Below are 18,123 nucleotides of genomic sequence, written 5' to 3'. Positions count from 1 at the left end.
ACTCTGGAGAGGAATATTCCAGGACATAGGAGTAGTTCTCAAATTCTTCAAATAGTGTTTCCTCTAGATCTTCCATGACCTTGCCAAGTGGAGGTGAGAAAATCTACAGACGCCAATTCTAAAAGGAAAAAAAGATGTTTAAAAGACAATTCAGGCCGGACTCGGTGGCTCAGCCTGTAATCCCAGTACTTTGGCAGGCTGAGGCGAGTGGGTTGCCTGAGCCTGTGGATTCGAGACCAGCCCAGGAAACCTGGCAAGATCTCATCTCTACAATAAATCTAAAATTAGCCAGGTGTGGTAATGCACGCCTGCAGTTCCAGCTACTTAGAAGGCTGAAGTGGAAGGATTGCCAGCGCCCAACAGGTTGACATTGGGGTGGCCATGAGTGTGCCACTGCACTCCAGCCTGGGTGACAGAGTGAGACTCCAACTCAAAAAATAAAAAATAAAAAGTAAGAAAGACAATTCAGTGAATGATAAAACAACAACATAAAGTTTAAAATATTTCATCTTGGGCTGGGCACGGTGGCTCAAGCCTGTAATCCCAGCATTTTGGGCGGCCGAGGAGAGAGGATTGATTGCCTGAGCCCAGGGATTCGAGACCAGCCTGGACAACTTGGTGAGACCTCGTTTCTTCAATAAACAAAAAAATTGGGCCGGGCTCAGTGGCTCAGCCTGTAATCCCGCGCCTTTGGGAGGCTGAGGTGAGTGGATTGCCTGAGCCCGCGGGTTCGAGACCCGCCTGGGCAGCGAGACCTCATCTCTACAATAAATTAAAAAATCAGCCGGGCGTGGTAGCGCATGCCTGTAATTCCGGCTACTCGGAAGGCTGAGGCGGAAGGATCGCCGGAGTCCAGCCGGTCGAGGCTGCGGTGACCAGGAGCGGCCACTGCACTCCAGTCTGGGCGACAGAGTGAGACTCCAACTCAAACAACAACAACAACAAAAAAAAAACCCTGCAGAACACTGCTCAAAAAAGTCAAAGATGACACAAATAAATGGAAAAAATATTCCATGCTCATGGACTTGAAAAATCAACATTGTTAAGATGTCCATCCTACTCAAGACCATCTACAGATTCAACACAATACCCATTAAGTTACCAATGTCATTTTTCTCAGACATGGAAAAGCAATTCAGAAATTCATATGGAAACATAAACAACCACGAATAGCAAAAACAATCCTTAGCAAAAGAAACAAGTGGGAGATATCATACTTCCAGGCTTTAAACTTTATTATGAATCTACAATCACCAAAACAAACTGGTATTGGTTTATACGAAAACAGGCATATAGAACAATGGAACAGGATAGGGATTCTGGAAGCAACACCTCAATTTCTCAACCAACTCATCTTCGACAAAGCCTCCAACAACAGCCATTAGGGAGAGGAGAACCTATTCAGTAAATGGTGCTGGGAAAATTGGCTGACCACGTGCAAGAAGAATTAAACAGGATCCCTGCCTATCACCATACCAAAAATCAACTCCAAATGGATCAAAGACCCAAATGTAAAACCTCAAACGTTAAGAATCTTCAAAACCGCAAGAGACACCCTTATGGAAATTGGAATAGGCAACCAATTCGTGATCAAAACCCCAAAAGCCAATGCTATAAAAGATAAGATTGAAAAGTAGGACCTTATCAAACTTCTACAAAGCAAAATAAGCCATCAAGAGAGTGAGGAGACAGCCCACAGAATGAGAAAAAATATTTACCAACTGTATATCTGACAAAGGTCTAACATCCAGGATCTGCAAGGAACTCAAACATGCTAAAAGGAAAAAAGCAAAAACAAAAACAAATAGCTCTATTAAAAAGTGGGCAAAAGACATGAATAGACACGTCTCAAAAGAAGACATACAGACAGCCAACAGACACATGGAAAAATGCTCAGCCTCACTAATCATCAGAGAATGCAAATCAAAACCACATTGTGATACCACCAAACTCCAGTAAGAATGGCCATCATTAATAAAACAAAAGCATCAGATGCTGGCAAGGATGTAGAGAAAAGGGAACATTTCTACATTGTTGGTGGAAATGCAAACTAATTAAACTTCTATGGAAAACAGTGTGATGATTCCTAAAAGAACTAGAAATTGACATTCCATATGTCACAGCAATCCCCCTTCTGGGAATAGACCTGAGAGGACTTAAATTACTCTACAAAACATATACCTGTACATACATGATTATTGCAGCATTATTCACAATAGCAAAAACATGGAACTGACTGTGCTGTCCATCAAAACCGTACTGGATTAAAAAATGTGTTATGTTTGCACAATGGAGTATTACACAGTCACAAAAAGGACAAGCATATGGACTTCGTGGCAACCTGGTTGGATTTAGAGTCTATAATACTCAGTGATCTATCACAAAATCAAAGAACTGAGTACCACATGTTCTCAGTCATAAGTGGACCCTGAACACTTACCATAATACTATAAGAAAGGGATTGGCAGTAGTGGGACACTGCTGTGGGGGTGCACATGACATCAATAAGGGTATCTGATCTCAAACCAGGTGAAGTGGGGACCAAAGGAAGGCCCTCACTTTACCTGCATCATGACCACTTGTATGCCTAATTCTGAATTTTACCCCACATTTTTAAAATAAAAAAATAAAATAAAATACTGCTTGTCATTTATACACAAAAATTTTCTACGTTTAGTGGCAGACTGATGTTAGCCACTGAAATGGAAATACAAACCCATTTATCCAGTTCACAGACTTCAGCATATTCTCGGACTCTGAGTCCCTTGAATGGTGAACTTGATGAAGACCCTGCTCATGGCCACAAATGTTTACTATAGCTCTTCCTCCAAGACTTCCCTAGAGGAACACACAATGATATACCAAAGATGACTGTGCCCTGAGGAAAGGAAAATAGACAGTTAGATGTTAAAAGAAATTATTTTGAAATTAATATGGAAACATAAACTACCATGAATAGCAAAGGAAATAAAGCAGGAGGTATCACACTTCCAGACTTCATGCTTTACTATAAGGCTATAATAATCCAAACAGCCTGGTATTGGCACAAGAACAGGCATATAGACTTATGGAACAGGATAGAGATTCCGGAAGCAGAGCCTCAGGTTCTCAACCAATTCATCTTTGACAAAGCCTCCAACAACCACCACTGGGGAGAGGAGACCCTATTCAGTAAGTGGTGCTGGGAAAACTAGGTGATCACATGCAGAAGATTGAAACAGCCTACCTATTAACATACACAAAAATTAAGAATCTTAGAAAATGCAGGAGACACTCATGGAAATTGGAACTGGCAACCAATTCCTGATCAAAACCTAAGTCCATATACCATAAGAAATAAGATAGACAAATGGGACCTCATCAAACTGACAAGCTTCTGCAAAGCACAAGAAACTACCAAGAGAGCAGGGAGACAGCCCACAGAATGGAAAAAATATATATATTTTCCAACTGTATATCTGACAAAGGCCTAATATCTAGGATCTACAAGGAACTCAAACGCGCCCAAAGGGGAAAAAAAAAAACAGTGCCATTAAAAAGTGGGCAAAAGACATGAATACACACTTTTCAAAAGAAGATATACAGGCAGCCAACAGACATATGAAAAAGTGCTTAGCCTCACTAATCATCAGAGAAATGCAAATCAAAACCACATTGAGATACCACCTAACCCCAGTAAGAATGGCCATTGGTTTTGTTTGTTTGTTTGTTTGAGTTGGAGTCTCACTCTGTCGCCCAGACTGGAGTGCAGTGACAGCTCTCGGCCACCGCAGCCTCGACCTGCTGGGCTCCGGCGATCCTTCCACCTCAGCCTTCCAAGTAGCTGGAACTACAGGCATGTGCTACCACGCCTGGCTGAGTTTTTGATTTATTGCAGAGATGAGGTCTCACCAAGTTGCCCAGGCGGGTCTCGAACCCTCAGGCTCAGGCATTTCACTCACCTCAGCCTCTCAAGGCGGGGATTACAGGCTGAGCCACGGAGACTGGCTGGCCATTTTTAATAAAACAAACAGCGACAGATGCTGGCGAGGATGCAGAGAAAAAAGAATGCTTCTACACTACTAGTGGGAATGCAAACTAGTACAACCTCTTCGGAAAACAGTGTAGTGATTGTCCTTTCACATGATCCAGTAATCTCACTACTGGGAATATACCTGGAGGAACACACAAATCATTCTACAAAAAAGATGCCTGCACACACATGTTTATTGCAGCACTGTTCACAATAGCAAAAACATGGAACCAACCAAGTTGCCCATTGAAACTGGACTGGATTTAAAAATGTGGTACATATACACAATGTAATATTATGCAGTCATAAAGAAGGACAAACATATGGACTTTGCAACAACTTGGATGGATTTAGAGTCTATCATACTCAGTTATCTATCACAGAGAAAGAACAGAGTACCACTAGTTCTCAGTCATAAGTGGACCCTTAACAATTACCATAATGCTATAAGAAAGGGATTGGTAGTAGCGAGATACTGCTGGTGTGCGGGCGAGAGGGTACACCAACATTTGACCTCTAACCAGAAAAAGTGGGACCAAACGGATGCCCAAGTTTGACTATGTGATGACCACTTTTATACCTAATCCTTAATTGTATTGCACATTTTATAAAATAAAAAAATAAAAATTAAAAAAATCACAAAAAAGATACTATTCTGACACTTGTCTATTTGTATCTTTTGCCCACTTTTTAATAGAGGATGGCAATAGTGGGACTCTGCCAGTGAGGAGGGCACATGACATCAATAAGGATCCCCAAACTTTACCTGTTTGATGACCACTTATGTACTTAACATTGAATTGTACCCCACATCTTTAAGATAATAATAATAATTTAAATAAACGAATCAAAGTTTCAGCAAGATATGCCCCCTTTAATAGCACTCTGAGAACAATCTAGTTATTTTATCTCTCTGTTCAATGGCTTTGAGATTTTACCAATCAGGAAAAACATTCCCAAATGTTGGCTACAAACAAAACCCAACAGTTTTTATTTTAACCCAAACAAAATATATTTTTAATAAGAACTACTGTTATCTTTATTTCTTATACAAATGTTTACGAGTAAAAGAAAAATTAGTAAGGCCATAAAATCAAAATGGATGATTCTTTCAAATAAATATATTTAACTTACTTAAACATTTACTATGATATTCTTCTTTTCTTTTTTCACTATAGACCAGGAAATGGGCCAGCCTTAGTCAGCACCTTTTACGTGAAGTGGAACACACAGGAGGCTACATCTGGTTTCCAAAGGTTATACAAACTTTGTACACCATTGTTAAAAACAGCAACACAACAACACATGGGCAATGTAGCAACACACGAACATGCTTATGGGATAGCAACACATACAAATATTGCATTACAGTTGCAACTAAGTTAAATTACCCATGGATTTAGGTTGATAAAAAAATCACAGAAAGCAATCTTTTTCAGGGTTGCACAATTAATTACATTTTTTCTTTCATCTATGGATTTCACTCTATCCCCACTTCTAAAGAAAACCTGATAACCTAATGGGTTTTCACAAATAGCGTTTTCTGTGATTTTCATGTTGCTCTTAATGTTATTTATATAAGATTGTGTATTTATTCTTAATTGTTTTAACTTCAGTCACCTTCCAAGTGCTCTTCATTTTGGTGAACACTCAGTGTGGTGTGGAAACTTTGTTGATGTAAATCACCCATCATGAAAGGGGCAAACACATTGAATCTTAAAAAAAAAAAAAAAAATTAACAGAAGTTGAAAATTGCCTCTTACAATGCTAGTTGGTACACTGATACTGATGGATTCCTAGAATATTTACCTTGTGGAGGAAGCCATTAGTATGATTCTGGTTTTGGGGGGGCTTTTCCTTGTAAATACATGGCATATTTATACTGTATGTATACTATAAGAATATAATGTATTTATAGGTAAAGAAATTTCTGTATCCGTAGATTAAAAAGTTATTTTTATTTTAAAATAATATTTATGATACTGGTTTGAATTATTCTTAAACAAATTGCTTGTTAATATAAGTAGACATAAACCAAACCATTATTTAAAGTGTATGTATGGAGATAAAAACCTATCTGAATTGCTTTTCCTCAAAAACTAAAAAACAAAACAAAACAAAACAAGACAACAAAAAACCTTATGGTTCATACACAAAATGGACCATAGTCCATTTTCTCAAAAAACTAAAGTTTTTAAAATATTCAGGCAAAGTTAATTATTCAGCCTTAATTTATTGATAAAAATTACTTTTTCTATGAACTAAAACTGCCTTCTACTCCTCTGTGTTAACTAATGCAGTTTTAACTACTGCATTATTCTGTGGTTTATGTAAATATGTGATTGTAATTAAATTGCCTCCAAAAATAAAAATGCCTCTCTTATAAAATATTACCATTTTACTGTCTAAATAATAGATAAAGCAACGGCAAACAAGCAATCCAAAAATTACCCTGATAAAGTGCATGGGCTGGTTGCAGAGAGTTTATATCTTCTGCGTTGTATATATAGATGTTATATCAATTTTCAATTTTGTTTTCTAACTCATTCTAAAATGATTTTGAGGTAAAAATATATTTTACTAGTGGCCACTGTTAAAATTTACATTTGTAAAAAACAAACAACAAAAAAAACTGTGTATAACTTCTACTTTCATCCTTAACAAATTTTGAGTTTGTAAGGATTCAGAGATATGTCCTCTGTAAAGTCTTAATTGTATACTGGAAACCATTTGGCAGCTAATAATAATTTTTTAAAATGTTTTAAAATTGATTAAATGCATCCATTTGTATTATTGTCACAGTGTTCTGAAAGAATGATGTATAGAAATTATCATGAGACTGACCAGAAAAAATAAACACACTTTTATTAAATATCAGGTTTTTTATTTTCTAAAATTCTGGAATCATATATATTAAACATAGTTTCATATTATTAGTGCTATCGTCAATATTATCCATGACATCTGACACTGATTTATGCATTATGTCTTTTCAGGTGGCTGTAAATGTATTTTTTTCTGCACTGAACTGGGGAAAATAGAAATAATGCTGTAGTGTTTATTCTCCTGGGACTTTCTCATGATAAGAAAATTGAAATTCTTTGCTTTGTATTACTTTTTTATTTTGCTATATTGTTATTTGGATGGGAAATTTGCACATAGTCATTTCTATCACATGCACTCAGCTAATCAACTGACCCATGCATTTTTTTCCTCAATTGCCTCTCACTCTTTGACCTTTGTTACAAAAACTAATGACTGGCTTACTGGAAGACAGGCAGACCATTTCCTGTAATAACTACATGATACATCTAATTACCATTCCTTCCTTGGAGGCATAGAGATCATCACCCTCACAGGAATGGCTTATGACTACTACAAGGCCATCTGTAAGCCCCTGTATTACTCCATCATTATGAGCAGGGAGAGGCGTAACACAATGGTCATAGCTTGTTGTACTGGAAGATTTATTCACTCTGCCAGTCAGTTTCTTTTTATCTTCTTACTATTCTATGGTCCTAGTGAGATAGATCACTACTTTTGCAATGTGTCACTTTTACTGAAATTGGTTTGCACTAACACAAACAGAATTGGACTTTTGAAAATTTTATATTCAGGCCTGCTTGCTCTGGTGACTTCTGTGGTTTTGATGGTATCCTATTTTCCAATATTTTACACTATCAGGGTTTACCCAGCAGAGGGCTGGACTAAAGCCTTTTCAATTTGCAGTTCCCACATAACAGTTGTCATCGTATTCTTTGAGGCTGTCCTCTTTATTTATATTAGACCAGGCATAACTTTTTCAGAAGACAAAATATTTGTTCTTTTCTATAACATCATTGCTCCCATGTTCACCCATCTGATCTACACACTGAGAAACACAGAGATGAAGAATGCCTTAATGAAAATGTGGTCTCATCAACAGTTTTAAAAAAGAAAGTAACTTGTTTGAAAGGTATTTTAGAATTTTACTATAGTTCTTAAATCTCCACCCTAAATTAGTATATATAGTGCATGCAAGAGCCTGTCACAGAAATGAGCTCACTACCTCTAGCATTTTCTCAGACAACTCGTGGTTGAGAAATTTTTATTTATTTTATTTTTTCTCTATCCTCTTTACACACCTGCTTCAAGTTCTCCTTCATTTGGCATTTTAGTTCGAATGTTTGGTGGTCTACTCTCCCATTCTTTTGGTTTCCAATTTTATTTGAGTTTCTCTATTAAGAGAAACTATTGAGAGACAACCATAAGGTAAAAGAGAAATATAATTTTTAAGACTCCTACTCATAGCATCTCAGAGGAGAGTAAATAAAAATAAATTTTTCAGTTGAAGATAACAGGAAAATGTGTGGGACATTTAACTCCTTGACTACTCAACATTTATAGAGCCTTCTCTACAGTAAGCAATCACTTAAAGTCATTGAGATCCTTGGAAACTAGAAGGTTGAGTGACACAACATATTATGAGACCAATTTTACCAAATGTTTGTTGATATAAATAAAAATTAAGTTTCTATGACTTATTTCTAGTCACAAAAATATCACCAAACTCCTGTGTAAATATAAAAAAAAAAACTCCTGATGTTAAACATTGAAGTAAATGCAAGTGATAAACATATTTAAGAAAGATTAACAAACAATGTCTAATGATTCCAGTTCAGGCTTATGGATGGCTGAAACCTATCCCTTCAGCTCAAGGCACAAGGCAGGAACTACCCTGGATTGAACACAATTCAATGTGCAGTGTGCTCACACACTGACCCACACACTGTCAGACTGGGACCATTTAGGTTTGCCAGTTTGCCTGGGGAACAATGTGAGGTGAGAGGAAACCAGAATACCAAAATAAAATCCATGTAGACATGGAGAGACTATGCAAATTTTACACAGACAGTGATCCTGGCTGGAAATTGATTTTTTTCTTGTTATAGCAAGACAGCATTGAATGAGTGACTATTTGAACAACACTATTTGAAGACTGACTATCTTTAAAACGCCTTTTATTTTATTTATTTATTTTTTTGAGTTGGAGTCTCACTCTGTCACCCAGACTGGAGTGCAGTGGCCGCTCCTGGTCACCACAGCCTCACCTGCTGGGCTCCGGCGATTCTTCTGCCTCAGCCTTCCAAGTAGTTGGAACTGCAGGCACATGCTACCATGCCCGGCTATTTTTTTTTTTTACTTATTGTAGAGATGAGGGCTCGCCAAGTTGCCCAGGTGGGTCTCGAACCCGCGGGCTCAGGCAATCCACTCACCTCAGCCTCCCAAAGGCGCGGGATTACAGGCTGAGCCACCGAGCCCAGCTAAAATACCTTTTAAAAATAACATTTCTATGCTTCCATTGAAAAGACACTTCACAAAAGTAATTTCAGTGTTCTCTCCCTGCAAAAGAAATACAGTATCTTGAACAGTTTGGATACTATTATATTTCAACGTTAGATTCTCTTCTAGTTCAGATTATAATCCTTTCTAAATGATCTGAAATACAAAAAGTATGTTGTAAATTAACTACCTAAATCACTTAATGAAAAATAATAAAAAAGGAAGGAGAAAATTAATCGTATATATGTGAAAAACACACATATATATGAAAAATTGCTGCAACAGTTTTTGTTTTTGTAACTGGTCATGATATTTTAGTGAATATTCACATCTTTTTTTTCACTCTCTATTTCCCATTTTCTTTTACCACAGGCTGACCTTCAGCTGATTGGAGTTGTTTTACTAAAATAAAATTGATCTTGATTCTTGTTATTTGAATCCTTAATGACCTTTCCAGTCACTGTTGCTTTCCCCCCCCCTTAACTTTTACTATTAGTTGTGGAATTTTTAAAAAATGCCTCAGAGGATCTCCTGAATCCAGATATTGGTCATTCTTGCCTTCAGTTGCATGAGTGGAGGTGGTGACTAATCAGAAATAAACAAACAAAAACCCCAACACTCTCTTAAGTCACAAAATTATTAATGCGTGAAATTTATTTCAAATCCAGATGCTTACCCATATAATTCAGGATAATCTCCCTATCTAAAGATACTTGATTGACTCACACTTGACAACTCTCTTCTGCCATATAAGATAACATTCACAAGTAGTAAGGATTGTCTTCAATATAATTGGGGCCAGTATTCAGTATACCACATATAGGTTTTCAGAGGAAGGACTCTATATAAGATAAAAGCTAAGCAGAAAAATGACTAAAGAATTAATTAGATATGTGAATAACTAAAAAAAGAGTTTACTAGGCAGATGGCACAGCCAGTTCAAAATCTTGGGTGGGTTGTGCTTCACAAGAAGGCTCAGTAAATAAATTGGTTTGATGGAAACAAGAAGGAGAGTGGCCAGTGTAAAATAAAATTTTTTTTTACTTGGCGCATCAATTAAAAGGTTTGAATGTTTTTCAGTGAGATAAAGAACTATTTGCACAGAGAATCCTCATATTTAATTAATAATTTTGCAGGCTTATTCTAGCACTTTTTCTGAAAATAGACATCAGTAAAGAAATAATAGAGGCAGGTAGCTTATTTAAGAGACTGGTTTAATTATCCACAAAAAGAGATGACTGCACCTTCTATCAAGGTGGCTATAGAAGAAATGATAAGAAGTGATCCCATGACTTCTACTTGAACACAAAATAAAGCATTACTTGAGACTTCCGGAAAGATGGTGACAGGGCATTTTGGTCTGTGAGACTCTCCACGAAAGAGAACACCCATAAAGACTCTCGCTTTCCCTCGCGGGTTGCAGCTCTCATCGTTGCCAGCCTGCTCTTCACATGCTGCTCGGCCTCCACTTCAGCCACGGCTCCAGATTTCCTCACTGTGCCCTCTCCACGGTTCCCACTGCTAGTGCTGCCATGGGTGGTACCAGGTGACAGGAATGAGGAGCAGCTGACCTCCACTGACTCCTCCCTGAGAATGGCTGATGATCCTGCACACCATGGGCTCTGATCTCAGGGTAGTGGTGGGTTGCAGCTGCCTCCAGAGGGGAGCCTCAGTTGCTTGATGCTGTCTCCCCATAGATGGACTTTCACTCACTGCGCCGCAATCACCCATTCACGCAGACTGTCTTTATGGTCACTCCTCCTTGCAGAGACTTTCATTGCTCCCACCAGTTCCATCGCCATCTTGCCCAAAGTCCTGCCCACTTTTTAATGTTTTTTTTTTTTTTTTCTTACTGATTTATTTGAGCTCTTTGTATATTCTGGATTAGTTCTTTGTCAGGTGCATAGTTTGTGAATTTCTTCTTCCATTCTTTAGGTTGCCTATTTGCTCTGTTGATTATTTATTTTGCTGTACAGAAGCTTTTTTAGTTTAAGTCCCACTTATTTTTGTTTTAGTTGCATTTGCTTTTGGGGTTTAGCCCTAAATTATTTACCTAGGCTGATGTCTACAAGACCGCTCCCTAGGTTTTTTTCTAGGATTTTTATGGTGTCAGGTCTGATATTTTAAGTCTTTAATTCATCTTGAGTTAATTTTTGTAAATGAGGAGAGATAGAGATCAAGTTTTATTTTTATGTATGTGGCTATCCAATTTTCCAGGCACCATTTGTTGAATAGGTTGCCTTTTCCCCAGTGTATATTTTTGTCTGCGTTATCAAAGATCAATATTTATTCTTCTAATTCATCAAATAGTAAATTTTTACATTATTTGTGTTTTCTTCTTCTATTTATTTTATCAATATGTTTTCAGTGTAAAAATCTTTCACTTCTTTTGTTAAATTTGTTGCCAAAATATTCATATTTTAATGCTATTGCTAATGTATATCATTCATAATATATTTTATTGAATAATTTGTTGTTAGTTTGTGAAAATACAACTGACATTTTTATGTTAATTTTATATTCTAATGTACTGAGTGCAATAAACTTTTTCAGTGTACTAATCATGATTTCCTGTATATAAGATTATGTAATTAAAAAAAGATTATGAGCCGGGATCGGTGGCTCAGCCTGTAATCCCACGCCTTTGGGAGGCTGAGGTGAGTGGATTGCCTGAGCCCGCGGGTTCGAGACCCGCCTGGGCAAATTGACGAGACCTCATCTCTACAATAAATCAAAAAATCAGCCAGGCGTTGTAGCACATGCCTGTAATTCCGGCTACTGGGAAGGCTGAGGCGGAAGGATCGCCGGAGCCCAGCAGCCACTGCATTCCAGTCTGGGCGACAGAGTGAGACTCCAACTCAAAAAAAAAAAAAAAAAAAAAAAAAGATTATGTAATCTACAGTCACATTTTTACCTCTTTTTCAATTAATATGGATTTATTTTTTTTTTTTCTTACCTAATTGTTGTTCTTAGGACTTCCAGTAGTGTGTTAAAATAGAAGCACTGAAAGTGGCACAATATAGCATTGTGTTGGTGTTTGAGAATTTGAAGGAGCAAACACCTCTTCGAGTTTTTACTTTATCTGCCAGTTTTGGCAGGTAAAGATCTTCTCTTGTTGGGTCCTAAGCTAATGAGATTGCCTCTGTGTTTGTGGTGGAGAGGAGTTGTAGCTATACATCACAAGGATGCTGCTGGGTCTATAACGGGATCGACCTTTAATGTACCTGTTATCAGAAGCTTGAGTGGTTGTGAATTCTGTCTTATTCTGGGCAGACTGGATTGCTTTCAGGACTTTGATCTATAGGGCAGACACCAGGGCAGTGTTCTGCAGTTGGCTCTGCATACGGTGAGCCTGATACAAATGTATGGATAAGTGACTCCTACTGAGTTCCTAGGAGGGTTTTCCAGGTCACTATGTGGGTTCCAAGGTGGACAGGATTAGTCATGGAATGTGACTAAGAGGCTGAAGCAGTCACAGAACTGCTTCAGAGACCATAGTAAGGGTCAAGGCATATAGATCTGCCTCAATGGCCACAAACAGGTCTCCTCTTAGATCTCTAGATGAGCAAGACCACTCCCATTTTCTTTATTTATTCATCTGTTGAGGGGCATTTGGTTTGCTTTCAGCTGTTGACTTTTTTGCATATTGTTGCAGGAAAAATAGGTGTGCAAATATTTCCTTCAGGTCCTGAGTTCCATACTTTATAACCACAATTGCTGGATCAACTGATATTTTTATTTTTAATTTATTGAGGCACCTCCATACTATCTTTTCTCAGTGGTTGCATCATTTTTTTTTCCACCAGAAGTCCACACAGTTTCCAATTTCTCCATATTCTCGACAGATATCTCAGGGTTTTTTGTTGCTGTTTATTGTTGTTGTTGCTGTCATTTGTTGTTTGATAGTGGTTATCCTAGTAGGTGTGAGACGACATCTCATTGTGATTCTACTTTGCATTTCTCTGACAATTAGTAATTTTGAGCACCCTTTCAAATGTTTGTTGGCCATTTGTGTATCTTCTTTGGAAAAATGTCAGTTCAATCTTTTTTCTTTTCATTTTTAATCAAGTTAATTACTTTTATTGTTGTTGAGTTTTAGAAGATGTTTATATATTCTGGATATTAAATCCTATCAAATATGTAATTTGCAATATTTTTACTTATTTCTTAGGTGAAATTTTACTGCACTAAATGTTTCCTTTCATGTGCAGAAATTTTTGAAGTTTGATGTAGTCCTATTTTTCTGTTCTTTTGTTTTCTGCTTATGCATTTGATGTCACATTCAAAAAATAGTGCCAAGATCAATGTCATAATCTTTTCCCTAGATTTTCTTCTTAGGGTTTTATAGTTATGTTTCTTATGTTTAAGTATTTGATCCATTTAAATTATTTTCAATATATGGTGCAAAAGAAAGATTTGACTTTGTTTTTTTCCTTTTAGATGTCCATTTTTCAACACCATTTATTGAAGAGACTTTTTCTCCCCACTGTGTGGTCATGGCAACCTTGTAGAAGATTATTTGGTCATATATACAAGGATTCATTTCTAGATTTTATTCTGTTCCATCATCTTTCTGTCTTTGTGTGAATACCCCATTGCTTCTATTTTTTCAGCTCTGTAATATGTTTTGAAATCAGGAAGTGTAATGCCTCTTTGTTTTTTTATTTAAAAGGGTGTTTGACTAGTTATAGTTTATAAACATTTTAATTGGAGCAATCCCTTCAGGTCCCCTCCCACTGTGGGAGCTTTTCTGTCCTCAATAAATCCTGCTTTCTCACTTGAAAAATAAATAAATAAATATAAACATTTCAATTTTAAAAATATTTTTGCAAAAAAAAAATACCTTTGTGATTTTGATAAGGCATATCACTGATTTTGAACCTGCACCTCACTGTGAGTAATATTGACATCTCAACAAAATAAAGTCATGTGAGCCTACAACAAGAATATATTCAAGAGTGTGTTTTATTTTCACATATTTTTTAATTTGCAAGTTTTCCTTCTGCCTTTGATTTCCAGTTTAATTCCTTGGCCCAAAAGATGCATTGTGTGATTTTAGATTTCTTATATTTGATAACAGTTGTTATGAGTTCTAACAAAATGTAGTATGAACAATTAAGAATATTGTGTATTCTGCTAATTTTGCCTAGAGAGTTCCATACATGTCCATTAGGTCTCATTCATTAAGACTATAATGCCATTCAAATTTTTCTTATTTATCCATTTGCCTTTTTTTTTTTGTAAAGATGGGTACAGTTTTTTTGTTTGTTTGTTTTTGTTTTTTTGGTAAAAATCAAGTCATCCTCAAGCCATAGTCTTTCAAAATGTTGGATTTCCAGGCATAAGCCACTGTGCCCAGTCCTGTTCCTCTATTTATTATTAAAAGTGAGATCTTGAAGTCTACAATTATTGTTGCTATGTATTTCTTGCTTCACTTCTATCAGTATTTGCTCATTTATTTGGAAGCCCTGATATAGATAGATGATAGATAGATGATTGATAGATAAATAGATGATAGATAGACAGACATATATAATGTTTTGGAGTTCTGGTAAATGGATCAATTGGCCCATCTGACCATTATGTAATATCGATATTTTGCCTCTTGTGATGGTTTTTTAAGTCTAATGTGTTTTGTCTAATATAATATGGCCACTGTACCCAAAACTGATTACTATTTACATGGGATATGTTTTTTTCATCCAGTTGCTTTTAGACTATTTGACTCCTACATTTCTTATAAGATAGAATCTTGTAGGATCTTGTTTGTTCTTAATACATTCAGTCATTTTATTCATTTTTATTAAGGAATTTAATCCATTTATATTTAAAACAATTCTTGAGAGAAATAAAGTTGTGACTATTTTGTTTGTATTTTGTTTTTGTTTCTTGTTGGAATATTACCCCTCATTTCTTCTCTTACTGTTTTAACTATTGTTTTGTTGATCATGTAGTAACATGCTTTGATTTCCTTTTGCACACCTTCTGTAGATATTTCCTTTGTGATCACCTTGAAAAACGAGGTACATAAAATATCTTAAAGTTACAATATATTTTAATCACATATAATAACTTCATTTAAATTGAATATAAAAACTATACCACATTCCATGCCCCGGATTGTTATTGTAACAAATTACATCATTTTATATCTCATGTCCATTAACAGAGATTCATACAGATTATATTTGTGTATGTGTTTTCAATTTTATGGAAGAATTTGAAGAGTTTCTGTACCATCATTATGATAGTAGAGTACTCTTTATTTCTGTATATACATCATATTTATTTTAACAGAGAGGTTTATAATTATATATGGTTTCATTATACCAAACACCATCACTTCACTTTTCAATGTAATGGAATTGCTTAACCATTTCTTGCAGGATTCTTCTAGTGGTGACAAATACCCTTAGCTTTTGTTTGTCTTAGAAACTCTTCTTTAAAAATTTTTTGAAATAAACTTTTTCCAGTTAAATATCCTTAATTGATAGTATTTTTCTTTATAATTTTAAAATTTGGGATTTTCTCAACCCTTTTTCTCTTCAAGTAACCTCCAACACTTTTGCCCTGTAGTCATCTTCTAAGATTTCTTTCATGAGTATATTGCTTTTCTTGATGGTGTCCGATAAGTACTAAATCTTACCTTCATTTTTCTCTACCTTTTAAAATTGCTTTATAACTCATGAAAAGAGAAGAGTTACTTTTCTTTTCATGAGTTATAAAAAAATAGTAAAGAATGAGCAGATATTACACATCGTGGTACAAAGTTTAAGGAGAAAACCAGAGTTTAAAGTTTGGTTTCAGAAACTTGCTTCAATGGAATTGGTTTTTGAAAAGCTTAGGTTTATTTCTATTGCTGCCACAGAAGAAAATTTCCTGCCCTGCACTTATTAAGCTTTTAAATCTTCTAAGGCTTCTACTGTACCTCCAATTATCTTCCAGTGCATTTACAGTGAGAGCCATTTACAGTTTTTCTGTTATTATGCAAGGGCATAATCTCACTGCTCTCGTTGCTTTTGGGGATTTCAGAAAATATATGCACATTTGTGGAGATCTTTATGTTAAGCTATTTTTTAAGATCTGATTTTGTTTCATGTCAGAAGTCTATGAAGGGAGTAATGGAGACACTGATATTCGGCGCAGAAACTCCAGAATCACCAGGGACAGATGTCATATGGTTTTTGCTTTATAATTTTCAGTCCTATACAGGTTTCAAACATGATCTGGAAAAAAAAAAGAAAAAATTTCATCAGAGCACAAAGCATCTCATTAAATGTGAGAAAATCTAATCACCTATTTCACTTAATTTTTTTTAATAGACACCAAACTTACAATTTCAAATTCACCAAGAATACAAAAGTTTATTGTGTCTTCTCTTTTCATAGAATTCTTAAAGAAACTAATGCCTTAGGGAAACAGAATATTGCCCAGCATAAAATAAATTCCCAATTGTTAACTATTTCTCAATAACTATTATTTTAAATTCCATCTTATTTATATAAAGATTACCAGTATTGTGCCTATATAATTTTATTTTCTTATTTGTCATATGCCCAATGTGCCTGCAATTTTAGTTTCAGAAGTTCTGAAATAACATGCTTGAACTTGTATGTTATATAAAAAGTGAATTAGATAATAAGTAGAAACCCCGCATTTATTAAAACATTTGGTTTCTATGTTTAAGTTTACTGCATGTAATAAGTTATGATTAGTATTTCCATTCACTTTTCTAAATCTTTATATGAATAATAGTATAATTTATTTCTAATTGTTAATTTTATATTTCAGTGTTTTATAGCATATTTTGACAGTATTTATGTTGTTTCTATATTTAGACATGTAGGACTTTGCTTATAAAGGCTGGATTACAACCTTTCAATTCTGTAAGAAGAGCAGCAGTGTATTAACAAAATAATAAGGGAGTTTTTCTGTATCATTTACATGCATAAAGCTTAAAAATGTCTAGCAAAGCTATTCATGAATTATTATAATGCTTTTTCTTTGAAATCTAATTCTCTAACTATATCCTAATTTAAAATTTGTGCTCTTTATGGATGCAAAATCATAGCTGAAAATTGTATTTATCTATAAGGATTCTTCTTCAGTAGTATATTGTTCATTCAGTATTTTATTGGCTAAAGTTTCTCATAATTTTGTGTTGTAATTTTATATTTCTGTGTTTTATTTTTTAAAGTATGCTATCTCACATTAGATAATTATGCTCTGCATATTTATTTATATATTATGATTTTGAATGACCATATTTAATTCTGTACATGTAAGACTGTATGGTAACAGAGTACCATATGTTCTCATTCATAAGTGGACCTTGAACAATTATAATATTATAAGAAAGCAATTGGCAGTAGTGGGAAACTGTCAGGGAGGTTGAGATTGGCAGTTGAAGGAAACTTCTAGGGGAGGGAGGGGGATACCTCATCAACAAGGGTACCTGCATAATCAGTGTTTGTATACGTAACCCTGAATTGTACCCTACATCTTTATAATAAAAAGTAAAATTTAAAAAGAAGACTGTATGGTGCAAAAACCAATTATGAATCAGATATGTCTATTGCCAATATAACTACCTATGTGTTTGCTTTTTCTGTATAAACATTACCCCTATTTTGTTTGTGACTTGTGTATTTTTTTCTTTGTTGGTAGTCAATGGAAGCTTTATTCTGTCTAGATGACTAGTCATAGAAATGTTTTAAATTGGGGGGTGTGGCAAGATGGCGACCGGGCAACCCGGTATCTGAAGCCCTCTGCAAGGGAGATCTGCAGTG

General features: G+C 35.6%; 1 pseudogene; it reads left to right on the top strand.

Annotated features, from left to right (window-relative positions):
• Window positions 1-7,943, top strand: part of LOC110594921 — a 22,808-nt pseudogene extending 14,865 nt beyond the window's left edge.
• The last annotated feature ends 10,180 nt before the right edge of the window (window positions 7,944-18,123 follow it).

Source organism: Carlito syrichta, unplaced genomic scaffold, assembly GCF_000164805.1.
Source record: "Carlito syrichta isolate Samal-C Ts95f unplaced genomic scaffold, Tarsius_syrichta-2.0.1 Scaffold168914, whole genome shotgun sequence".
Lineage (NCBI taxonomy): Eukaryota > Metazoa > Chordata > Mammalia > Primates > Tarsiidae > Carlito > Carlito syrichta.
This window is presented reverse-complemented; position numbering and strand designations above follow the sequence as displayed.